Source organism: Macrobrachium nipponense, chromosome 2 (assembly GCF_015104395.2).
Source record: "Macrobrachium nipponense isolate FS-2020 chromosome 2, ASM1510439v2, whole genome shotgun sequence".
NCBI classification, from domain to species: Eukaryota; Metazoa; Arthropoda; class Malacostraca; order Decapoda; family Palaemonidae; genus Macrobrachium; species Macrobrachium nipponense.
The window spans coordinates 77,682,039-77,700,934 of NC_087201.1; the positions used below are offsets into that span (position 1 = coordinate 77,682,039).

General features: G+C 37.6%; 1 protein-coding gene and 1 pseudogene across 6 annotated transcripts in view; both read right to left on the bottom strand.

Moving 5' to 3' along the window:
* The window catches only part of LOC135220686 (vesicle-associated membrane protein 7-like), a 158,837-nt gene that overhangs the window by 61,251 nt on the left and 78,690 nt on the right, over nucleotides 1-18,896 (bottom strand). The gene's annotated exons all lie outside the window — the stretch shown is intronic.
* LOC135221571 (vesicle-associated membrane protein 7-like) lies at nucleotides 1,444-17,602 on the bottom strand (annotated as a pseudogene).

Consider the following 18,896-nt stretch of genomic DNA (forward strand, 5'->3'; position numbering starts at 1 on the left):
TGCATAAAAACGATTATTCCAAATTATGAAACAAATATCCCCATAAAAAATAAAGGGAATCAGGATAGTTCGTTCCAGCCAACCCAAAAGTTCCCCTTTTCATATCTTTTCTATTATTAATGTGGTCAAAAGTTAAATTAAGAGTGTAAAGTAATAAAGCAGTACATCATATGAAGTAAAATTTTGTTTCATTGTATGATTTATGAACTGTTTGGTGAAAATGGCGCACAGCCAGCTGAGGGATGGAGGGAGGAGAGACTGGAAGCCTTTGAGGAAACTGAAACGGTCACAGTAGGCAAAGGTTGATAACAAATCAATTTTATTCACATTTTAAAAGGATAATCAAAGAAATTGATAGTGTGTGTGTGTGTGGAGAGAGAGAGAGAGAGAGAGAGAGATTAGAGAGAGAGAGAGAGAGAGAGAGAGAGAGAGAGAAGAGAGCGAGAGAAGGAGAAGAGGGGGGAAGAGAGAGAGAGAGAGAGAGAATGATTGTTGACATGTTTACACTTGGATCTTAGGTGCATGTAAGAGATTAATTTTGCCAAAATGCATCAACTTACTATTGGCAAATGGCAGAATTTAAAATAAACATGAGGATTTTGCAAACAAATAAGTAATAAGTAAAGAACCCAAGAAAAGGAAAGACAGATTAAATAACTTTTCACACGGAAACCATTTAAACAAACAATTGAAGGCACGCAGAAGCTGAATGCAACGCCAGTGTGTTTATTATGGAGCAGAATTACTTTTAAAATCGTAAAAAGCCATTGTTACTAGATGGGTATTTTACCCTAACAAAAAGAAGTGATTTGGGCAAATGAAGTTAAGCGAAAGAAATGGGTTAATAATTAAATATATCTGTTTTCTTTACCCTCTTTTTAAGTCTACCCTTCTTTCTTCTAATTCTGCAATTTATCTTCTTCCCTACCTCTTCCAAAGACCAATCCTTGCAACGATCACAATGGCTGTCTAAATCAATATTCACCCCTCAATGTTTAATACACATTTCATGAGTATCTTACTTCAATTAACCCAACCTGGCCTCACAACCTCTTACCATACAAAAGCTAACAGATTTTAATAAGGAAGACTGAGAAGAATCCATATTGCCAAATACAAATTAAAATTCACACTCCAATTCATTGACCCAGAAAAACAAATCCAAACTTCGTAGCACTTGTATACACAACCAGCTAGTTTCATAAATAAGAGAAGGATGACAACCAAAGCAATTGCTGTACTAACCCTACCTCCATAGAGTGCAGGTAACTATCAAGAGCATTCAGTAATGATAGTTGTTTCAATTTTAAGGCTTGTAGAGCTCTGTGCCAAGTAGCTGAAGATGAAGCAAATGATAGAGTAATTTTCACCACAAAAAAACGAATTTGCCTCTTTTACTTCAATTATAATGTGATTTAGCATGTGTACTTACCTATACTTTAACTAAACCATCTTTACATCGCTGACTTCTCCCTCAAGTTTTGATATTTTGTCTATATCTCTCGACTCATTAAAATGTTTCATCTGTGTAGCTAAAACCTGCAAACAATAAAAAACTGAAGTGAATCTGCGCCAAACATTTGTTTTACATTTCAAAATAAATTACAGTTAACCTCTACCATTTGTGATTGACATGAAATTTAGTTTCAGGTGTCATTTTAATTATCCTTCACAACTAACTCACTCTAAAAAAAGACTTGACTACCTGACATCAACTACATGCCTGGCAATGATACAATACATCAAATTCATTTTCATCCCCCCAAAAATCATACATTTTCTTAATAAAATTAGATTTTACATATACTAAGCAAGAAATTACATATTGCTGAAAGCTTCCAACCACAGCAGTCACAAAATTCAAATTTGTGACGGTGTTACCATTGCTACTGTAGGTGAATAGGGCCCGCCCACTTTCAGGAACAATGGATACAAAACTGCAGAAAGAGCCAATTTGTTTGGTCTGCTATGTCCATCCGTGGGGATGAGGGAAGGATTCTGATTATGTAATTACTTGGTGAGTATATGTAAAATCTAATTTTATTATAAAATGTCCTTTTTACATATGCAACTTACCAAGTAATTACATATAGCTGATTCCATATTCACAGAGATAGGAATCATGGACATTTACTATATTAAAGGCATTAACATGAAAAGTAATGACTCAATATAGATATTCTGCAAGTATTTTTCATAATACTTATTGTACCTTACCTGGTAAGTGAGCGCTGCAGATGATTACTGTCTCTGGTTGGCACTCCCTTTATCTGTGGTAGTTTTGGCCAATGATTGCCCCTACTTAGTGGGAAAACTTAGCAGGCATGGAGGTACACTGGGTGACTGACAAAGATGAAAACTTGGTATCCTTATCCTGGGTGTAGACGTGATAAAAACTAACAGCTTCACTTACACTTTAAACAAAACAAAATACCACCCTACCATAACATACTGAAGGGTACTCCAGACAACTAGTATCCCAAGGATTCCCCCCAAAAACTCGGCACCTTAACCAAGGATAGAGGATAGTAGAAGGACAGCTTGCCCCTATGATTCCTCTCCCACCACCATGCCAACCACCGACAAAGGACCCAACGTAGAACTATTCTAAAAAAAAGTTTTGATTTCCTTTCAAATGCACTGCAAACACCGACCTACATTTTCAAAATGCAGACTGCATAATTGTTTCTAAAGACATATTATGTCTTAAGACGAGAGAAGTAGCGACTGCTCTGACTTCATATGCCTTAGTATTAATGAAAGGTAAAACATGCTCCTGCAGCTGAGTGCGTGTCCCAACTATTAGACTCCTCAAAGAGAAGGAAATGGCATTCTTTGACATCGGGCAGGAAGATTCACAGAACACCAAAGGTTATTTGCAGGTCACCTGATCTTTTCAGTTCTCTGCAAAAAATTATGTAGAGCACTTACAGGGCATAAGAGTCACTCTTCCTCCTCTGGGTCTACGATGCAGACAGCGACTCATTGGGAGAACTCTGTTCTTTTATCTATCGCCTATAGCTTGTGGGCTCTTTTGGTCGTTGCCAGTGCTACCAAGGAAGAGAGTCTTTTCTTGTAAGGTTCTTGAGTGGTACTGAGAGGAGGGATTCAAAAGTTACCCAAGAACCATTTTAGTACCATAACTAGATTGCTAAAGTCTTGGTTGAAATGAATATCCAAACCTCTGTGTTTGAAAATGGAGCTTAGCACTGACCTGTACCCCTGGATGGTAGTGAGCAATAACTTTCCGGAGGACTTCAGAGCAGAAAAGTCCACAATTTGAGCTATAGTGGTGCTCAGAAAAAGCAGAAAGTCACATTTGAGCTATAGTGGTCTCAGAAGAAGAGACATTAATGTTGTCGACACCAACTTCTCAATACCTTCCACTTTGCCTGGTAGAGCTTGCTAGTAGAAGATCGTCAACTTCTAGCAATGGTTTCTGTGGCTTGCTTCGAAAAGCCATTTGCTCTGACCAGACATCTGATACAGAGACAGAGCGTATTGTCCTTGATGAATCTGAACAGGTGCAGCTGTTTGAGTAGTATACTCCTTGATGAATCTGAACAGGTGCAGATGTTTGAGTAGTAACTTCTTTTGAGGTAGAAGTCTTGGCAAGTCTACCAGTAGATGAGGAAGATCTGGAAACCATTCCCTCCTCAGCCAGAATGGGGCGACTAGTCATGGAGACATTCTGGTGCATGGAGAATTTGTTTATTACCTCCCTTATCATGGCAAACGGAGGGAAAGCATAAAAGTCTAATCCTGTCCAGTCGAGTAACATGGCATCCGTCGCCCATGCCAGAGGATCCATAACTGGAGAACAGATGATCAGGAGCCAGTGATTCTTTGCTGTTTAATGGGAAAAGATCCACTGCTGGTTGTCCCCAGTCTCCAAAGGCCCTTGCATACTTGGAGGTCTAATGTCCACTCTCTTGGAAGGAATTGATTTTGTCTGCTTAATTTGTCCATGAGGGCATTTAACCTTCCATGTACAAACCAAGTGAGGACCATCACGTGCTGTTGTTCTGCCCAGAGAAGAAGCTCCCTTGCTGTTTGGTAGAGTGAAATAGTGAGTCCCTCACTGTTTGTGGATGTAAGACACGACTATTGTAATGTCCACAAACACTGCTACTAACCTTCTAGACACCTGACAAGAGAAATGTTGTAGTCGTAGAAAGATCGCTAGCAATTCTTTCACACTGATATGAAGAGCTTTCTGATCATCTGTCCATTTGCCTATCACCTTTTGAGTTTCTAGAATGGCTCCCCATCCGAGATTCGATGCCTCTGAATAAAATTTCAGGTCTGGGTTCTGAGGTCGCAGTGAATTCCCTTCCTTAAGTCTGTCTAAGGACAATCAACAATGAAGGTGCACTTTTATTTCCTCGGAAATGGGGAAGACGAACAAGTCCTACTGAATCTTCCTGGACCATACTACCTTCAAGTAAAACTGAAGCTGACGCATGTGAAGCCTGCCTAGTTTTACGAAGGTTTCCACTGAAGCTAGAGTTTCCCGGCAGAATTATCCACTGTATTTGCTGAACAGGACTTTAGATATAGAAACTCTCGACTGTCTGAAGGCTAGTTTATTCTCTTGGTGGGGAGAAAAACCCAAAAAGTCAGAGTCCAGAATCATGCTCAAATACAGAATCTTTTGTGTTGGGATAAACTCCAATTTCTGGACATTTATTAGAATTCCCAGCTCTTGGGTCCAAAGAAGTAGTTTCCTCAAGTACTCCATGCACTGTGCCTTTGAGGATAATTGAAGAAGCCAGTGATCCAGGTAAAATAAGACTTTGATCTACAACAGGTGAAGCCACTTTGCAAGAGGAGTTAGTGCCCTTGTAAATATTTGAGTTACCGACATTAGACCGAAACAAAGTGCTCATGAACTGAAAAACCTTTGCTCCCGAAAACATGAAGCAAAGAAGTTTCCTCGACTCCGGATGAATGGAAATATGGAAGTACGCATCCTCCATATCCAAAGTCACCATTCAGTCCCCTTGATGTAGAGAGGACATGACTGAGGCACTGGTTTCCATGTGAAACTTCATCTTTAAAACAAAGAAGTTTAGAGTACTGACGTCAAGGATGGGCCTCCAGCCCTCAAATGACTTGGGGACTATGAAGAGTTGGTTGCATACCCCTTCTGTGCAGTAATCTAACACCTCTTCAAATGTTTTCTTGTGAATAAGTGCTTCTACCTCTTGTGAGAGGGCCGAATGTCTCTTGGATCCTACCGAGTAGTAGTACACTGTTAAAGCATATGGTAAGGTGGCTAACGGGGGCTTCTCTTTGAGCGGGATCAATACCTGTACTACCCAGGGTTCTGCCCCTCTGAAGCTCCATTCCCTCCTAAAATGAAGGAGCTTTGCACCTAAAGGGGCACAGAGGACATACGAATCACTTCTTAGAGGAAGGTTTAATAGAGGACATTTTGACTGGTCTCGAAGAAAGAAGCAAGTTAGTTCTCGGTCTGGTCTGTGGTCTGTTCTTCCCCCTCGAAAGGGCTGAGACTGCAAAGGGGAGAATGACTTGAGAGATTAAGCCATAGGCTCCTAAGGTCTTCTGGCCGACTGCATGAACCAGTTTGTGGTGGACTTATTCTGAAGGTCCAACAGGACATCTTTTACCATATTTTGCGGGAAAAGGTAAACCTTATCAAAAGGCAAGAACAAGAGGGCAGATTTCTAGACATGTGAAACCCCTGAAGTAAAATAGCACCACAGTTCTCTCTTTTTTAACATGCCCATCAATAAAAGGGAGGCTATCTCACAAGACCAGTCCCTTACTGTTTTGTTGGCAAAAGACAACACTCCAAGCCAGTCCGCTGCCAGGTCTTCTGCTAGTGAAGGGCAATTCTCCATTTTTCTAGCTGAAGTGCCCACTGTCCAGTGTAAGAAACTAAAGGCTTCTTAGACCTTGAAAATATTTTTCACAAAGTGGTTAATTTCTGGTGAGAGAAGAAAATCTTGGCAGCAGCAAACACCGAACACCTAGACGAGTCCACCAGACTAGAGAAGTCCCTCTGGTAGGAGGCAGGGACTCCCAAGGAAGGAGCCTCACCTGTCACATAGAAGCGATAACCCTTCTTGTTAGCTTAGAGGGAGGAGAAATGTAAAACAAGCTTTCCCTTGTTCCTTCCACTTCCACTTCTCCAAGAACCTCCTTAGATGAGAAAGACAAAACCACTTGTGAAAGTCCGCCCTTAGGAGATTTCCCCATAGGAAATGTAGAGACTGGAGCTGCTGGAGTCACAGGTACAAAAAAGCCTGGATAATTCTGCAGGAAGAACTTCATTAGCGTAGAATAAGCTGTAAAGAGAGCTGTCTCTTGTTCTACTGCTTCCTCTTCCCATGAAATCTTAGAAGATGAAGGTTTCTTTCTCAAAAAATCCATCAACTCATCTAATTGGCATTTAAGAAGCGCCAATGACAAATCCTCATTTGACACAATAGCAGAAGAAAGAGTTGATCCTGGTGCCGAAATACCCATTACTGGGACCACGCGCCCAGCAGTGGCCACTGAGTGGTCCGGAAAAAAGGTGCTGAGCGGTCCGAGACAGCCCCTGCGCTGCCTGATATGGGTGCCGAGCATCCTGATACTGCTGCCGAGCAGTCTAAGGCAGGCACTGAGAGGACAGGTGCAGGAGCAGAAAAGCCAAGTGAGGGTGCCAAGCGGTCCAGAGAAGCAGAGCGATGATCAGGAGCAAGAGCCACAGGGTCTGAAAGAGACGGGCACTCAGAAAAACAGACAGATGTTTAACAGGTAAATCTGGGCATGAAGCTTACTCTTTGACCAGAGAAGGACTCTGGGCTATCCCAGTACGGTGAAGATGAGCTTCCGTATTCGACAAGGAAGCTACAGGAAGGTTGAGGACTGTCAATAATCTCCCAGTACCTCTTAACGGGAAGAGGAGAACCGTCAGCAGTGCAGCATACCTTTTCAAGGGTCTGGAAACAATAGATCTATGGCAATGGCACCAATTGTCCAGGGAAGAGTCCACTGAGTCTGATGACAGTTGGCGTGCACTGCCGAGAGACACCTTTCCAATGGCACTCTGTTGCCACCTGGGTACGATCAACAGATGCGATGGAGCGGGCAACTGACCGGGGACAAGCCCTGCCAGCCTCCCTTGGACTTCCATTATGTCTTCTCCCCCCCCCAGTACGGGGGAGCAGGACAGGGACCTTTATCTAGGAGAACCAATGGGCTGGACAGCCACCTCCTCAGAAATCACAACACTTTCACTAAGCACTGCACAATCACTTTTGAGAGATGATCTCTCCACAAAAGACCTGAAAAGTTCCCAACTTCATAATCACATTAACAAGAAAATCGAACTTCTTTTCAAAACTTTACCTCGAAACTGGCAATGGTGTTGGATTTAGAAGCATGGGAGTCTGAAATTAGAGTTACTGGTAAAAATATAGGAGCATAACGACTGGGGAAGTAATAGTTGGTTGAGCAAGAGTAGGCAAATCCTCAACTACGTACTATAGACAAAGCCTCTACAGACTCTTTACTTCCAGTCTGAGAGCTGCCTTCCTCTTCCTATCTCGAGATAGTTTGTCTAAATGTGATTTTAAGGTCTTCCAATGAGGCCTTTCATAGAAGGCAGTGGAGAAGACCCATCAGGCAAACCGCCCACTTTAATTAGTACAGATTAACACGTGGTACAAAGAAGATTTAGATTTCCATCCCAATCTACACATTCTGAACAAGTTAATTCCCTTGAACAATCTTGGCCCCTAAAACTTGATGCATTTGGTGTGCGAATCATAAGATAATTGTGTCATTCCAGTTTTACACCCCTCTGAACAATATCTAATGCTAGATGAGCTTGAATCCATCATTGCAAGCTAATTATGTAAACAACCACAAAAAAGAATCAAGTATGTTACCAAAGATACTGGAAAAATATCAGAAAATGACGAAAAGATGATTGCCTGGAGTTTTGTACCCATTGTTCCCGAAGTGAGCAGGTCCTATTCACCTACACTAGCGATGGTGGTGCCGCCACAAAATTAGATTTTTTGACTGCTGTGGTAGGAAGCTTTCAGCTATATGTAGTTACTTGGCATGTTACAAAAGTAAAACTATATTTTTTATCAGAAATCATTCTTCATACAAACCCTTAACTTATATACAGCCACATCTGGTCTTGGAATGCTTCAAAACACTCACCTCTTTTTATAACAACACAACTTAAACAACGATACGTAACTGTTCTGCCTCAATGGAGTTTTTTGGTGGCTACACATGTCGAGAAGTGGCGACAGGTTCTGGGGAGAAAGTATCCAAGGACTTGTATGCAACAACTCTTAGGTAACAAGATAAAATGTGTTTTGGGCATTGCCAAAAACGTCCTCAGTACCTCCTCAATGCAATGTCCCTAAATTTATGAGACCTTGACTAGGATATGTAACAGTCACACATGCCTGATGACCTCCCAAAACCAGAACTAATGTTCCTGGATACTTTCTCATGCCTACTGGTACTAATGAACAGTCATCGACACGGTGTCTAGATGCTGAATCCTGAGTATAGTACTACTCCAAAAATCACAATGAACACAGCATTTTGTCATAATCATCATCTATAAAATCTAAAAGAAAGGGGATGAAAAGGTGCTCAATATTTTCTAGTCAGGAATTGACAGATTCTTGCCAAAAACTGAAGGAATGCATGAGAACATGAGCACCTCACTTACTCTCTTTGACAATGCAATCCACTGATACATGTCTCTTTGGTAGGAGCTGCTGCTTAAGTCTCCAGCCATGAAATGCAAGTGACTCCATGGAGTGGTAATACCTCAACATGATAGGACAGCAGGAACAACAAGAGCCATGGGATTATCCCTCTCAGCTCCTAGATAAGAAGGCCCAGGAGATCAGTACCACTTGACTTGTGGGCAACAAGGAGTCACGAGGGTCACCACTAGTCCAGGTGCAACCAACAAACAAACAGATTGATTCCTTAACAAGTCGGGTTGACATATAAAGTTGTAGACATGAAGTTGTGTCCCATTGGGTGATGAAAGGTGTCTTCCAGCACGCCTCGTGTCTATAACTGGACATCAGACACCAAGAGTTTTGTGTTTAGCTATGTTGTATGCAGATCAATCAATGGTGTTCCCTAAAAACAAAGCTTGATCAGCTTATAAAAATTCTTAAATGGGTAACATCCCATTTGTCAGCAGATTTGTCCAAGCTACATATAGAGAGAAAAAAAAAGTTGCTCTGACACCTCAAGGAAAGTTCATCTTGCAAATACTTAAAAACAAAGCTTAGTAATTTCTTCTTCATTATTAAAGAGAGTTCCATTTTCTAGCCAATGAAACAGCAAGTTCATAAGAAACTTCCAAAACTGCTTAACTTTCACATTTTTTAACAAATTATGTAATTTTTTTCTAATTTCTCCTTTCTCTTAATCACATGCTCTTTCATAACTCAGACCCATGCCCTAACTTCTCTTTTTATTTTATTTCAGCTGAAATTTTCTATACTAGTGTCTTGTTAAGATCATGTCTCTTTTACCTCACGATATCTTCAACAACAATAATGTACTGTTGTGAAAGATGTGCACAAGACAACAAAATCACTTCAATTAATTGCCATTTCAGATTTATTCTCAGTGATAATTCCTGGTTGTAATTACTTAACTTTTGTTATTTTACTAGCCAATACCAGAGTGCACTGTATGCAACATGCAAGAATTAGAAAGCTACTGATAGGGGAATTATTGTTGTCCACAAATCAGTACTACATAAGATTAATTACAGCAGAATATACGCTGAAACATGATTAAGCAACCAAGTTAAACATTACAAGACCCAGGCTACTACTTGTGCATATGGTACATATACAATAATGGGATATTTTTAATTGACTATACAACACTCAACAGTACCATAAAAAACATAATTTGCCTGTCAATGCCAATGACTAATTAGCTGTAGAAACCTACTTTCTTTTGTATATATATGGATCTATCAAAATACAAGACATAAACAACAATCACTACCTGAGCAAATTCACTGTTCATAGCATATGGAAGTGCAGTCTGAGCCCGTTGAACCATACATGCTTCGGAATCTTTGTTTGATATCTTCAAGAAATGCAAATGCTCGTTGTCTGACATAATCCTGAAAATATTAAAAAAATTATGATATAGGTATATTCAAGGCACTATATACACAAATATTTTACTGAAAAAGGTTTATTAGAATCTATTCTAAACAAATTCTATAAAGTAACTGAATTAAAGAATTTACTTCTTTAGGTTTGGTTATTTGTTACAGATTATGACTGCATAATTTTGTAGGATATTTTTTTTTATTCTAAAATCTTGGCATTTCATGTTAACTTTATTTTCTATTTTTTTATGTAACAATTCATAATTTTCTGTCTTCACTGAACTGCAAGACAGGTACAATATTGTAAAGGCAGTAAGAAAAGGATAAAAACATCATCAATTGGAAAGAGATGACTAGATCTCAGTATTCACAAGAATATCCCATTATTAAATCAGAAAATATTTATGATCTGTGATTTGCATATAAGACCCCCAATTCTCTATGCAACAGTGATATGGGCCTCCACAAAGGGAATGGAGATTTGAATAGTTGTACTAAAAATTCTAAGATTCATGGGAAGATGGACTGATTGGTTAAAGATTCTCAGGTGTCGTGAAAGATCCATGGGATGTAATGAAAAGAGTGAAGCACAGTTAGTCAGAAAAAATATTAATGTAAGTACCCTGTATCTGGACAAAGATCATTGGGAAGTCTAAGAAAATCAAAATGGCTACAAATGAAGGCCTGAAGTAACTGTAAATGAATTTCCATGGCATGAACTCATTTCTCTTTGAACTCTCAAAAGTGACACTATAACAGAAAACAATAATGACAACAACCATCAATATGTTGTCACTGATGCAGAAAATAATTCTGCACTGGATACAACTACAAGCAGACGACTGAATATCGATACATCATATTGCCGATAAAAAAGAATCCTATTTACTTACATCATCTGTAATGCATAAATAAATAATTCCATCTTGTGCAACATAGTGAAATAGATAAGATTCATGTGAGTAAGTTAAGCGGCCAGTCTCCTTGGGGGGAATCTTTGACAAAATCTGTTCACTGACTTCTGCAAAATTCCCAGCACACTAGCATACCGGGAGAGCACAGTTGACCCCCCCCGGCAATCACAGAATAGAGTAGAGGCATATCTGAAACAAGATAAAGTAAAGGATTGAAAAACTAATTGTAAATGAAAAATTATATTTTTACAATAAAATAAAGTTTTATATACACTTACCAAGTAATTACATAGCTATAGTTTCACTTCTGTTGGCAGCTAGAATTTTGAAATTTGAAGTAGGTCTACTTTTGTTTTGGCTAGCCGACTAATCCCTGCCACGTTCAGGGTAGAGAAGAACCAACTTGGTGCAAAATTCACTTGATGTTTATCCCCTCTAGGTAACATGCATGAGGGAGGTCTATGATCATGTAATTACTTGGTAAGTATACACACACACATACTATATATATATATATATATATATATATATATATATATATATATATATATATATATATATATATATATATATATATATATATATATATATATATATATATATATATATATATATATATATATATATATATAATATATATATATATATATATTATATATATATATATATATATATATATATATATATATATATATATATATATATATATATATATATATATATATATATATATATATATATATATATATATATATATATGAGGGCCTCAGAGCCACAAGGTGGTAAACACCACTTTTTAAAAAATGAGTAAATTGCCCTCAAAGTTCTAGCATTCATTACTCTGCCTTCTAAGAAAGATATTGATTTAAACTAAGTTTCATATGAAAGCCCTAACCTTTATAAATTTTTTGTGAAAACTAAAAAAAATTGTGGGGTGTGCTTGTGCGCTAGCATTCAAGATGTATGCCCAACCCCTAACATTTGTGTATATTTATTCATAACCAGAACTTAAAACATAATTATATGTGTAAAAGGATTTAATAAGTGTATTATATTCATGTTATAACAGCAATAGATGTAATAATAATAATAATAATAATAATAATAATAATAATAATAATAATATTAAAAAATATAAAAATATCAATAAAAAATGGTAATACAGTAATATTGGTTAATAATATCGATAATAATGATAATAAAATGTGTACTCACCATGAAAATACTTTCGTGGTATAACAATCGTGGATGTTATACTGATGATGATGATGATGATAATAATATATTAATAATAATAATAATAATAATAATAATAATAATAATAATAATAATAATAATAATAATAATAATAGGAGAATTGATAATAATATTATTAATGATATGTAATAGCAAATAATAATGATAATACAGAAAATATTAGTAATAATGATTTGACCATGATAACATTCTATCATCATAATGTTTAGCCATTAAAATAATCATCACCAATATCATAATAATAATCAAACACAAAAAAACTATAGAAAAATAATACTACTGCACTCACTACTACTTCTCTAAGAAAAGCAAATATTTTAATCTGTACTCACAATGAAACTACTGTACATCCGCTAAAGAACTTGAAAATAAGGGAAGGTGGGGAGGGTGGGGGACTAGTTGTCATAATCTAGATTGTAAACTGTGCGGTGATTGGCCGACACTTACGGGCGCCTTATGGGAAAAAATGCTGATTGGCTTAGAACTGACTACCTGCTTAGTGACGTGCGCTCTCATTGGCTCACTCTTGAGCTGCGAACGTGCTTCCTTGTGGTTCTAACTGAGCTCTTATGAGAATGTAACCTCCGCGCGACACTACGTTCATTCATGTAGACAAAATCGATAATTCCTACTACTCAAGTAGGGATTTTGACGTTTTTGAAACTCCTGAATAGCACACCACTTGTACCCATAGACGCTGGGGCACTTTCATCACAACAATCATAAACACCGACTTCCAACCACTACTTATTCAAGGGAATGACGATTTTTAGTAGAAGAAGAAATAGCATGCACTAGATAATTATTTAAATAAATAGTTAAACGGCAGTATAAGGTCATGAATTGCATAAATATTTTTACATTCATGATTATTAATATGAAAATATCGTTGTTGAAAAAGTAACTAGATTCCTGACTCAAATATCAACAGTTTTGCTTGTGAACAGTACCTCCGGCGTTCTTCGCGCTCTTCAATTGTTTATCAGTGTTGCCAATTGGTATGTGTTTACCCTCCAAACTGGGTATAAAACTTACACCATACTTGGGAAATATGAGAAATTAGCGTATCTATTTGTAGTATATATACATATTACAGCAATTTTATCATTACTGCATTACTATGACAACTAGAATTCATGGAAACAGTTTGTAAATGCATCGGCATATGTGTGAGGCTCCACTGGATTGGCAACAAGGAGTCATTTTACCGTCTGCTTGTAAGGACTTCAGAAATATTTGTAATTTTTCGGGGTTAATTTGGTTGCAAAAAGGGGATAACAAACATGAATTAAATAAACATTTTGAAGTAACAAAGTAAAGTTAAACTAAATAATGAGTAAAGTAAACAATTAAGGGAATAAAGCTTTGGACCTCATATACCGTGTACTCGTGTGCTGCCCATAACTGTGTTTGTGGAGTGAGTGCTTAGGAACCAGGAACTGCAGCATGGTTCAAGTGCAATTTGGAGTGAATTAAGACCAAAATGTGTATAATTACAGTCAAATAAGCACTGTGGAGTTTCAGTTGTGATGGCAGTGAGGATAAAACCACCGATTACAAGGTAAAGATGAATTTCAGTTCAAACCATGAACCCGGGAATAAAAAGTTTCATTCTTTCACTAATATAGGCAAAAAAATGTTGTTTTATTGTGCTGATTACAAGTGCAATCCTGTGTAAGATCAATAAACGTTACATATATACGCTAACATTGTTCAAATGAGTGCTGGGAAAGATGGTGGACTGTCTGTGGTTACGAATGGCAAGTCAAGGTGTTGCCGCCATATTGGATTTCAAAACTGCCTTGAAAACATATTTTACGAAGAGCTCACATGCTTATTTTAGTTCGTATGTCGCTTTCACATATCACATTATGTTGACAAAACTTCAATCTTTTGAATGGTATGCTTAAAAATGTAATTGTATTCTTGTTTCACTAATTAAATATTGAGTGAATAAGGGCGAGCCACACGATGACAATGGATCGACTGCGGTTGTTTACCCTATATATATTAATTTTCAGAGGGTGGAAGCAAGTGGCCCCATTGCCCCTACGTGCAGGCATCAATGTTTTATAGAATTGAACACTAACTGCTTTAGAGCAAGAACCCTTTCAGGAAGAGGCTAGCCTATGGGCCATTTGTAAGAATCCAAAGCTAAGAAGACGTGTCTAACCTTGGTATTTATGACATTACTTTGTACTTTGGAAGAAAAATCTTATTTCAAGAGGAAAGTAGAGGTCTCGAGGTGTTGCTTCCACAACCGACGAGTCATGACCAGTGTCCATTTCCGGTGTCAGGACGTGTTAAATAAAGTTTTCTGGAAGGTGGGTCAATGAGCGGGGAAGACTGGCCCTGGTAGTCCACTCGGTTGCTTCCCATACCTAGGCTAATAGAGACAGCCAATCCCACCAGCCAACAATTTGGGGGACCACAAAGGGAAAGAGGGTTTTGGTGTGGGAAAACACAGAGTGGAAAACAAGGACATTAATTCCACTCATAGGTAACCTAGTTCTTAATGCTATTTAGAATTGGTTAAGTTTAGTAGGTAGGGTAAACAACTGACTGGACTGGCCAACTCACCGACCACCGCGTTTTTGGCATCCCTCCGAAAAAGTACTTTAACACGTACTAACACCGGAGATGGTCAACAGTCATGAGTTGGTGGTGATAGTTGGAGCTCAAGACCTCTACTCTCCTTTCCAAGTAAGTATTTTCTCCAAAGTTAGAAATTAAGGCTATATTTTAAGATTTAAACAGAGGGTAATGAAAAGTTTGGCCAACGCAGTGCACACTACCCCATGACGCTTTCAAAATTTTTACTTACAATTAAAAATGTTTAGAAGATTGACGTCATCTCGATGTTTGGGGAGTTGCTTGTGTCAACAAACTTCCCATTTCCTGTGCTAAATCCACACACCACTTGTACCCATAGACGCTGGGGCACTTTCATCACAACAATCGTAAACACGACTTCCAACCACTACTTATCCAAGGGAACTACGGAATTCTTTGCGGCGTTTTGCGCTCTTCAATTGTTTATCAATGTAGTATAAGACTTACACAAAACCGGGGAAATAAGTGAAATTAGCGTATCTATTTGTAGTACATATAAATATTACAGCAATTTTATCATTACTGCATTACTATGACAACTAGAATTCATGGAAACAGTTTGTAAATGCATCGGCGTGTGTGTGAAGCTCCACTAGATTGGCAACGATGAGTCATTTTTCGTCGTGTCATCTGCTCGTAAGTACATCAGAAATATTTGTAATTTTTCGGGGTTGATTTGGTTGCAAAAAAGGGATAATAGACATGAATTAAATAAACATTTTAAAGTAACAAAGTAAAGTCAAACTAAATAATGAGTAAAGTACACAATTAAGGGAATAAAGCTTTGCACCTCATAAACAGTGTAGTTGTCTGCTGCCCGTAACCGTGTTTGTGGAGTGAGTGCTTAGGAACCACGAACAGCAACATGGTTCAAGTGCAATTTGGAGGGAATTAAGACCAAAATGTTTATAATCAAAATCAAATAAGCACTGTGGAGTTTCAGTTGTGATGGCAGTAAGGATAAAACCACTGATTATAAGGTAAAAATGAATTTCAGTTCAAACCATGACCTTGGGAATAAAAAGTTTCATACTTTCACTAATATAGGCAACAAAATGTTGTTTTATTGTGCTGATTAAAACTGCAATCTTGAGTAAGATCAATAAACATTACATAGGCTATATAAGCTAACATTGTTCAAATGAGTGCTGGGAAGGTTAGGAAAGATGGTGGATTGTCTATGGTTAGAACGGCCAGTCACACGATTGCCGCCATATTGGATTTCAAAACTGCCTTGAAAACTTATTTTACAATGAGCTTAAGTACATGCTTATTTTAGTTCGTATGGGGCTTTCATATATCACATCATGTTGATGAAACTTCAACCTTTTGAATGGTATGCTTAAAGATGTAATTGTTTTCTTGTTTTACCAGTTAGTATATATCGAGTGAATAAGGCCTGGCCACGCGATGACGATGGATTGTCTGCGGTTGGTTACCCTATAGGTAGATAGTTTTCAAACTAAGTAATTACTAACATGCACTAAGGTAAAGACCTCATCCCTTAGGTTAGGTTAGTTATGGTTAGTTAGGTCATTTTCTAAAGAAAAGAACATCAGAAACTTTCAAAAGTACACATTAAAGATTACGAAAATATAGCTCTAGTAGATGAATCCAAAGTATACAATAGGTAGGTAGTACCTAGGTTTAAAGTAAACTTTTACCTCAAATACCTAACTTATTCTAGCTTCTGAGAAATGTATAGGGTATATGTAACTGTAGAGAAAGCGACTAATAGGTAACACTGGGCTGAAATAATAGACGGACTAGGATAATAGGTTACAGGCTAGCTAAACTAGCTACCTAGCAGCACCTTCGTCTCAAGTTAGCTAATAGGTAGGTACCTTAATCCTAGTACTGTTTACTGTAAGCGCACTTACTTCAGTAATGCTACAGCCTGTCCAAACTACTGAAATGAGAGCACGGAAATACACAGCCCCGTCAAAAGACACAAACACTTGTTGACGACCATGACCGAGCTTCTGTTTGACTGTTTGATTAAGAGAAACGTGGTTGGTTAACTTAGGAAGTTTTAAGGGCATTTGGGGGAAGGGGGTGATATGGGGGCTTTTGTTTACAAACAGACTCCCTAGATCGCGTGTTCGGATACTAGGTGTGTGATATGGATTCATTTCTTTTTTTATAAACCCTTTATAATTCCTTTTTCTTGTCACTAAAGTATTATTATAGATTGAATTAAATACAAAGACCTGTTATATTTCAAATAAAAGAAAGTTCTTATATCCTATAACTTTTCTCCTATAACCGATGAAGGGAATCGATGACAGGTGTTTTTAAACAGAACACTTACACTACAACAAGAATTTATACTTCGGTTATGGTTCTCACTTCATAAATTTCTGTTACTGTGTACATTATAACGTCATATTCGTACACTGCTGAAGTAGGGGGTATTATGTTTGTTTGCACTGTAACAGGATTGTAATTTTTCAAGGTCTAACCTTGGTATTTTTAGCTCGCATATGAACATAACTGTGTTATGAATCCGGTGCAAAAGATCGCATCTCCTTTGGTATAAAGCAGAGTTGAAATTATTAATTTTAAATCATAGCGAACGAAAAGTAAACTGATATTCGTCTTTTGACTTAATATCAGTTTAATTTTATTCACCGAATAGTCTGTGAGGAATTCCTCTCACAACGATTTTATTTTCTAATGTTTTGTGCATTCACTTGTTTCCATGCTATTTGTCTTTTATTATAGTATTAGTGTCTGTCTCATAAGAAATTATTGATTGATTTTCACTGCGTATTGCCGTCTGTCAGGTAATCGACAGACAGGAACTATGTTACTGTATTTGTATTCATGTGAAAACCAAATATATTCGCATGCCCATATATTTTGTAAAGATATGTACGTCTACATTGCATGACATAATAAGGGTGAAAGAACCACATCTATTCAAGAATGACACTCTTAACATTATTTTATCTGATTTTGCTATGTTCTAGTACGTAGTATCTGTGGTGCGGTTAGCACCGAAAGGATGGTTTTACACAAAGACGAAGTCTTTTGACATAAACGTCAGTAGGCGTTTTAGTAACGAAGTATAGTTACTATTTTAGTTATGATAATTCATTTGTCTTTATATATGTGAAATTGTTCTTGGTGAATGTATTGCGCATATTACGTATAGTAAGAGTTGGTGTCACTGGGTCTTGTTTGTGCTCTCGCCAGAGAAGCCATTAGGAGAGGTCAAGAGATCGGAGGGGAAAGAGGGGTAGTAGTTCGGCCCTCTGGTCGCTCCTTTGCGTGCCCCTCTGTGGGTGTGTATGCGTATGTGCGTAGTACACTGTATGGGCGTGATATCGCCCAAAATTGTATTGACACACACCACCAATTAATTCACTACATTTAATAAATATGTTGAAGTTGCACACTATTATATTTGGAATTTATTTTTGACAACGAACTTGATAATTATTGTAGAGTTTTTTATGTTCATGAAAACCTTGTACGTCAGTTCTACATTCGTGGTAATTGAATAACTTGTCTCTTTTCCCCAACAAAACCCGAATGCAGGACGGAACGAACAGCTTCTTGGCTCAACTTTTGAGGTGAGCTGTTATACTTAGTGTTTTGTGTAGTGATGTGTGTGGATTTAGAAAGGGCGATTGCCCTGAATCTTTTAATTTTGTCGTAATTTGTTTCATTTGAGTGCCATTGATTACAATTCCCCTTGAGTGATTAATTTCATTTGTCACTTATGTGTGTTACTCTTTGATATGTTTAACTTTTAGTTATTAAATTAATTTTAACTTTACGTTTATCAAATGCGTTCAAATATCCCTCGATTTATTTAATTTTTTCCTATGTTTCAGTTTTGTGGATGGTGAATATGAATTGATCTGATAAACCTTTATTGTGTTCATATCTTAAGGTTATGCAGATAACTTAGAAACGGGATAACACAGCGGTCCTCTAAGGTCTGAAAATCAACCTGTGAGTACTCG